Raw genomic sequence first — 7,681 nt, 5'->3', positions numbered from 1 at the left:
ACCTCTAACTCAATATTTTCAATAAAATTGGAAATTAAAAACACAAATTAAAATTCAATATTGGTCCATTTCCCAGAAGTTTATATCTTACCGTGAAAATATGGGATCCTATTCTAATATTCGATATTAAAGACCTAACGAACATTTTAAAATCAGTACACGAGTTGTTTATTTCTATGGTTTCGGCACCATTTGTAATGAAATGTAATGGGGTTTAACATCCTATTGTTTGGCTCAGATTCGGCTAATAAAGACAGGCGTTTGTAATGAACAAAGAAAAACATATCCTGCAGAAGTTTATCAGTGAGTCACAAATGACAAAATATTTATAAAAAAATGTGTAGAATGGTGTAAACTGTTGCCGTTCAATTTGGACTATTCACATATTCACCGATCAAAATTGATTAGAAATTACAATACAATTTTATAAATTGAAAATCAATCTTTTTATATACATAAATATGTGCTTTTAGTATAGAGCCATACACCCCTTATTATGACAAAATAATACTAAAAAAATGTGTAGAATGGTGTAAATATCAATAAAGAAAAATCAACAAAATGCTCGAAACTAATATAGTTATATGAGATAACAATAACTGGTGTATTTACTATTTGAACTATTCACATATTCACCGAACATAATAAATTAGAAATTACAAAACAATTTTATAAATTGAAGATAAATCTCTTTATATACATTAATATGTGCTTTTAGACCCATTTTCGTCTATTTTAACGTTCCAATGAATAGAGCCATACACTCCTCAACTTAGTTCGCCCATTTATCGTCACTAGATAAACTGTTATGCTGCATTTAACTTGTAACTAAACAAGGAAATTGAGAGTCGCTACAACACTAGTCAGGCAGAACTATCATCTGCACACAGAGATCGGGTGCCCCACCAAAAATAAATATATCAATAATTATATCACAGTATTCATATATAATCAAGCCCCAACTTAGTTTATCCCATTTATCGTCACTAAATAAACGGTCATGTTGCATTTAACAAGTTATAATTATAACCATTTAAAGTCACAGTGCAATAAAAAATTTGGCTGAAATTGTAAATTCAAGCGGACACTGCATTTTTGAGTGCAAAATACATTTAGGTCACATGGCCATGGTTTGAACACAGGAGTCTGAATTTCTGTTTGTATATACCTACACCATACCCTACTAGACAATATACATGTACAATAAAAAAGGAACTGGAATGTAATGCTCACATTGAAATGTGGTCGTATATTGTCGTCGCCCCCATCCGTCCGGCGTCCACAATTGACCTTTCCGTCGACTCCACCCACAATAAGGCTTTGACCAGTCAGCTCCGATTACAGTTTTCCGCGAAATGACATCGCGTTACCATGCTTCATCACCTTAGACAAACTACTGTATGTGAAATTTGACATTTTGTCTTGTGTTGAAACGTCGTCAATCGTGGTTTAGCATTGCTCACACAGACATCGTAACAGCGATAACTGCTATCCAGACAGGTAAAGGATGGTGTAGTGTGCATTCCCTTCCTGAAACAGTTAAAACAAATGTGGGATGTGTCTTCTAGGCCTAATGGATAAAAACTGTTGTCGACGTCACTCCCAGTTAAATGTAAACAAACGTCAATTCTAACCGGTCAAGTGTGTTCTAATGTAAGTGTGTTGAAACAACGTCAATCATGGTTTAGCATTGCTCACACAGACATCGTAACAGCGATAACTGCTATCCAGACAGGTTAAAGGGTGGTGTAGTGTGCATTCCCTTCCCGAAACAGTTAAAACAAATGTGGGATGTGTCTTCTAGGCCTAATGGATAAAAACTGCTGTCGACGTCACTCCCAGTTAAATGTAAACAAACGTCAATTCTAACCGGTCAAGTGTGTTCTAAGGTAAGTAAATTAGTTTTTGGGGGGCCAAATAACATTTATTTTTATATAAACTATTCCATGAGTTATAAATGTGGACGTATTATGCCGTCGCCCCTGTTTGCCCGTCCGTCCACAATTTGTTTGTGAACACTCTACAGGTCACAATTTTTATCCAATTTCAACAAAACTTGAAATATAGGTTTATCTCCCTAGGATCTCGTTTCCTTTCGATATTGGCATGTATTGGACCGTAACTTCATGGATTGTGGCCCTGATTGTACGAAAAATCGCGTTTTTAGCTTGTGGACCCTTTAGAGGTCACAATTTTTATCCGATTTTATTAAATCTTGAAATGTAAGTTTATAACCCAAATATCTCAGTTCCTTTCGATATTCGCGCATATCTGACCGTAACTTCCTGAATTATGGCCCCTGATTGTACGAAAAATCGCGTTTTTAGCTTGTGGACCCTATAGAGGTCATAATTTTTATCCGATTTAAAAAAACGTTTGAATATATCCCCGTTACACCCTAAGAATGGTGGAGTTTGAATTTCAAATAGTGTAAAAATATGGTATATCAAGGTTGTGGACCCTCTAGAAGTCACAATTTTCTTCTGATTTTGATGAAACTTGAAATGTAAGTTTATAACCCAAAGATCTTGGTTCATGTCGATATTTGCGCATATCGGATCGTAACTTCCTGGATTATGGACCCTGATTGTACGAAAAAATCGAGTTTTTAGCTTGATGTCCCTCGAGAGGTCACAATTATTATCCGCTCGATTTAAAAAAAACATTCAAATATATCACTGTTACACCGCAATTTTGGTTGAGTTCGAATTCCGTGAAAATCGGACGGAAATTGCCCAACAAAATGGCAACCCCTCGTACACATTTAGTGTAAACATCTGGTATATCAAAGTTGTAGACCCCCTCGAGGCAATCTGATTAAAACACATCCTATTTAAGTACTTCGTTTCGTTTTTATAGTTCAAAATTTCGTTTTACTTGTCTTTACTACAAATATATCACCGTTACACCATAATTTTGGTTGAGTTCGAATTTCGTGAAAATCAGACGGAAATTACCTGACAAAATGGCCACCCCTCGTACACAATTAGTGTAAACATCTGGTATATCAAAGTTGTAGACCCTCTCGAGGCAATCTGATTAAAACACATCCTATTTGAGTATTTCGTTTCGTTTTTATAGTTCAAAATTTTGTTTTACGTGTCTTTACTACACTAGGATCTGGAAGAGTTGTTATCATTGACGTGTTCTGACTGATGTGAGGGCATAGCCAATGAAATGGTCTGTTACGGCGAGGTTTAGGCGTGTTTTTTTATGGAACTGTGGGTAATCCACTAGTAACATCAATGCTGATTGGTTAATCAAATGCCTGACTTCAAAGGGTATGACCCCTGACGCGACCTATTGCTATAACCGGTCAGATCTTCATATAGTGTAGGCCATCGAAAGTATAAAAAACGAAACGAAATATAGATCTGTATTTTAATCAGATTGCTCTCGAGGTCACAATTTTGATCTGACTTTGATGAAACTTGAAATGCATGTTTATAACCCAAAGATCTTGGATCCTTTCGATATTTGGGCATATCGGATGGTAACTTTCTGAATTATGGACCCTGATTGTACGAAAAATCGCGTTTTTACTTTTTAGTTTGTGGTCCCCGTAGAGGTCACATTTTTTATCCGATTTAAAAAAAAAACATCTGAATATATCACCATTACACACTAAGATCTTGGTTCCTTTTGATAATTGCGCATATCCGAAAGTATCTTCCAGGATCATGGCTCCTGATTGTTCGAAAAATCGCAGTTTTAGCTTGCACAATTTTTTTTCTGATTTTAAAAACTGTTTAAATATATCACCATTCCATAATAAAGAAGGTTGAATTTGAATTTTGGGAAAATCAAAATGAAACTGCCTGACAAAATGGCCGCTCTTTGTACTCAAATTGTGTAAAAGTATGCAATATGAAGGTTGTGGACCCTCTAGAGGTCACAATTTTTATCCGATTTTGATGAAACTTGAAACATGTCTTTATATCCCAAAGATCTCAGTCCCTTTCGATATTTGCGCATTTCAGACCATAACTTTCTGGATTATTGCCCCTCCTGATTGTACAAAAAATCCAGTTTGTTTTTAGCTTGTTCTATATCCATCTCTTGCAAAATGTGGGCGTATCCAGCCTGGCAGCCGCTGGTCATTTAGCCAAATAACAATAAAATATTATGTAATCTACGCCTTTATCGTATATAACACGTCGTCTGCTAACATCCGCCATTTGTCAAAACGCCGGGAGCGATCTCTGTACTGTAGTGCATGTTACTGATACTGCCCCATCTTCTTTTATGGTATTTTTATGAGTTATCTCACATTATTCCATAACATTCATTCAGTTCATATGCTTCTCAGTTCCCATTCCGTATTGCAGAATTCGCGAACAAGGTAGGAATTTCTATGACCACCCCTTCCAGCTTCAAGGCCCACAGTAGGCTAGGCCTAGATAGTCTAACCGGATGGTCTGTATGCTCTTATAGGCCTATTGCCACAATCAAATGAAGGCTACACTAGAGGTCTAGGCCTAATTCTAAGATGGTTTGTCAAGATAGGCAATATAGGCTAGACGAGATATGCCTTCTACAGGCATTCAATTTTGGTTTGTTGAACCATAGTACTAGTAGTCTTAAATGTAATGCTTGAGTACTTTGTTTGTATTTCAAATGACATGTTAAATAAACTGATTTTTAGCACTTTCTGAAGCTGCCTGGACCAATAGACACTAATCCAGAACCATATTCAGCTGATCATAGTGGAAGTATAACATTTAACCAAAACTAACAAGAGATGCAGCTCAGGTAGGGATAATCAAGACTACTTTTTTACGAAACACGACAAAAATTTAGAAACACGCACGTTGCGCAACTCAACAATTGTTTTAAGAACCTTGTAAAAGTAAAAAGGAGGGAGGGGCTGACAAGGAAAGCTGTCTAGTCGTTCGGATGGGATGAAAAACCGAGGTCCCGTGTACACATTGGCGTGCACATAAAAGATCCCTTGGCAGTTGGAATTCGATATAAGAGTAGGCCGTAGTGCTGCTGTCCGGGCAAAATTTCCCTCATAGCACACTGTATGGCGTATGCCCGTCTTCATTAGCCCAGGTTAGGAGCAGAACAGTAGGACGTTAAACCCCATTTCATTTCATTTCATTTCATTTTGTAAAAGTAAAATGAAACAACTGCTAGTATCATGTTCTTGTCTAACCCGAGTGATTCAGAGATATTATTTGTACTAAACCAAAAGATGCAGCTCCTAATGGTACAGTTAATGATAAACCAATTTAAAAAATAAACGAACGTAATTTTTAAAGCTGCTGTAATAGCCAATAAGCTAAATATTACTGCTATTCAGAATCGTCAACAATAGATTTTTTACGGCTGTAATAGTTGCTAGAAGTGTAGAGAATTGCATGTGCGATGGCTATTTATAGTATCATAGACTCTATCGCTGAGTGCTTAGTGTATGCGAGAGATCACTTCAAGATAAGCCACAGAAGCGTGTACATTAGCCGTGCCGAGACCAACTTTCTGTACGGCGCATGGGTCACTCTAACAAGGGACATTAATACAGATCATACAAAGATAGAAAAGTGTTACTGCCATTTTTCTTGTTACTATTCTTTCCAAATAAACTTTTCCACTTAAAATTTGTTGTTTTGTCTTGCTAGTCATATTAAGGTGAAATTTCAGGGTAAATATTCATCATTTAATTTCATGACACAAATTTGTTGGGTTTCTTGATGCTATAAAATAGCATGTTTTGATTTTTGATGCTGGTGTCAAGTGGAATCATACTGCAACTTCAATGGATAAGCTTACATCTTGTAAATATTATTTCAAAAATACATGTATGTAAAATTCAATTTAGACCTATATAGACACACCACATTATTTATGTGTACATTTTATAATCAGTCTAAAATATTATTACTTCTTTTTTCTTTTACAGCTACATTCCTGAAGAAGAAAAAAAAATACCAAGAATTAACAAAAAAATTTATTGGTATTTTAAAAGTTGCTTTATTGCTGATGAGCAAGCTTGATCGTGAGGACTTTAAAATAAAAGAAGAGAAAGTCTATAGTCTGCTAAGTTGGAATGTTTAATATAACAAAAACATAATTATATAAGAACAGTTACAATGTTTGACAGAATGTGTCATATATGAAATAAGTGAAAAACAGAATTTAATATATCAGAATGAACATAACAGGAGAGGGGGGGGGTTATACTCGCTTGACTGCGAGAGGCACTATTTGGAATATCACGTGATAATTTTGTGAAGTCATGGGCTATCAGTGGAGATCACGTGAGGTATGGAGTCACTGGGATTCCCCACACGTAGATCACGTGACGATTTTGTGACGTCATGGGATATCAGTGGAAATCACGAGATGTGGACATGCTAGATGTCACGTGATACGTGACGACACAGGAATCCTGACAGGTACGTCACGAATTGGGGAAACCCAGGACGACACGATTATAGTGGATATAATAATGACTTAACCTTAATCGCTGAATATAAACATAAATAGATACAAATGACCTTTAACGTTAATACGCTGAATATTCGTAGGACCATACGAACATGTGCGGATACAATATATATATAATCCTAATACATGTAAATACAACCAAGAATCTCAATAGGTATGTCACGTGATTGGAGAAAACAAGAGTGACACGAATAATGAATATGATATAAAATATATCGTCGGTCTCCGCTTAAAACCTCGTTTAACCGATTTTTGGCCAAAAACACTTTTTGATACCATTGTAAAGCTCGTAAAAGCGCGCTTCTGGATATCAAAACCTCTTTTAGCTTCGACAGTCACGTGGCATCTATTTACTATAATACGAGGTCATTTTAGCCAAGTAAGACATTGACTTATCAAGATAAAACGTAAGTTTCGTTTAAACATTACTAGAATTATGAAAGTTTCATTGTTTTTGTGCCATTCAGTATCACACTGTTTAATTCTGGCATAGAAAAATAAGTAAATTTAATATGTAATGTTCGTGTATTACTGAATGTGTCACTATGACTAAATGTCACTTGGTCTAGATTTTACACGTGGTCCAGATTTTCCATTAGACCAGTGATTCTCAACCAGTGTGCCGCTAAATCTTCCTAAGTGTGCCGCAAAATTTTAAACGGCACACCAAGAAAATTTCTTACTAAAGAAGCTAGCTATTTGACTGACGAAATTCGAAACACTGCAATAAAGTAAGCTCATAGCCGTGTTTTTCTTTATTTAGTTCGAGTCATTCAAATATTTTTCACACATATTTAGCCAGGTGTGCGTCTATTTTCTCATGTGTTCCAAGGTGTGCCGTTGGCAAAAAAAGGTTGAGAACCACTGCATTAGACAAAGCCTTTAAGCCTACAAACACGAACAATAGCTACGCTGTTTACTTAGGCTGTACCAAAACATGTCATAATAATAGAAAAATGGCCCAATTAAACGCCTTTGTTCTTGCTTTTACAATGGAGAGAATCGCCATGGACATCCTTGGACCTTTGCCGCTCACCAATATAGGTAATCGATATATAATAGTAATCAGCTTTACCAAATGGACAGAAGCTTCAGCTCTACCCACCCCTAAAAACCCAGCTTAGGCATGGGCCTTAGGGGACCAGGCCGCGGTTCATGGCAAAAAAAGAAAAAAAAATCAAATTGCAGATGAAAGTTTCACGGTAATCGATCTAGCGGTGCGAGGTTGGAG

At 36.3% G+C, this 7,681-nt stretch overlaps 2 long non-coding RNA genes across 2 annotated transcripts in view; one reads left to right on the top strand and one right to left on the bottom strand.

Moving 5' to 3' along the window:
• Positions 1–654: 654 nt before the first annotated feature.
• Positions 655–6,697, top strand: LOC126811316 (uncharacterized). The gene is made up of 3 exons (XR_007675555.2): positions 655–1,889; positions 4,646–4,752; positions 5,903–6,697. It is a non-coding gene; the product is annotated as an uncharacterized LOC126811316 (long non-coding RNA).
• LOC130010676 (uncharacterized) overlaps positions 5,610–7,681 on the bottom strand; it is a 27,105-nt gene continuing 25,033 nt past the window's right edge. Inside the window, exon 3 of the long non-coding RNA XR_008785946.1 lies at positions 5,610–5,910. This is a non-coding gene — a long non-coding RNA (uncharacterized LOC130010676). The remainder of the gene's footprint in view (positions 5,911–7,681) is intronic.

The sequence above is a fragment of the Patella vulgata genome, chromosome 2, assembly GCF_932274485.2.
Source record: "Patella vulgata chromosome 2, xgPatVulg1.2, whole genome shotgun sequence".
In the NCBI taxonomy this organism is placed as follows: Eukaryota; Metazoa; Mollusca; class Gastropoda; family Patellidae; genus Patella; species Patella vulgata.
This window is presented reverse-complemented; position numbering and strand designations above follow the sequence as displayed.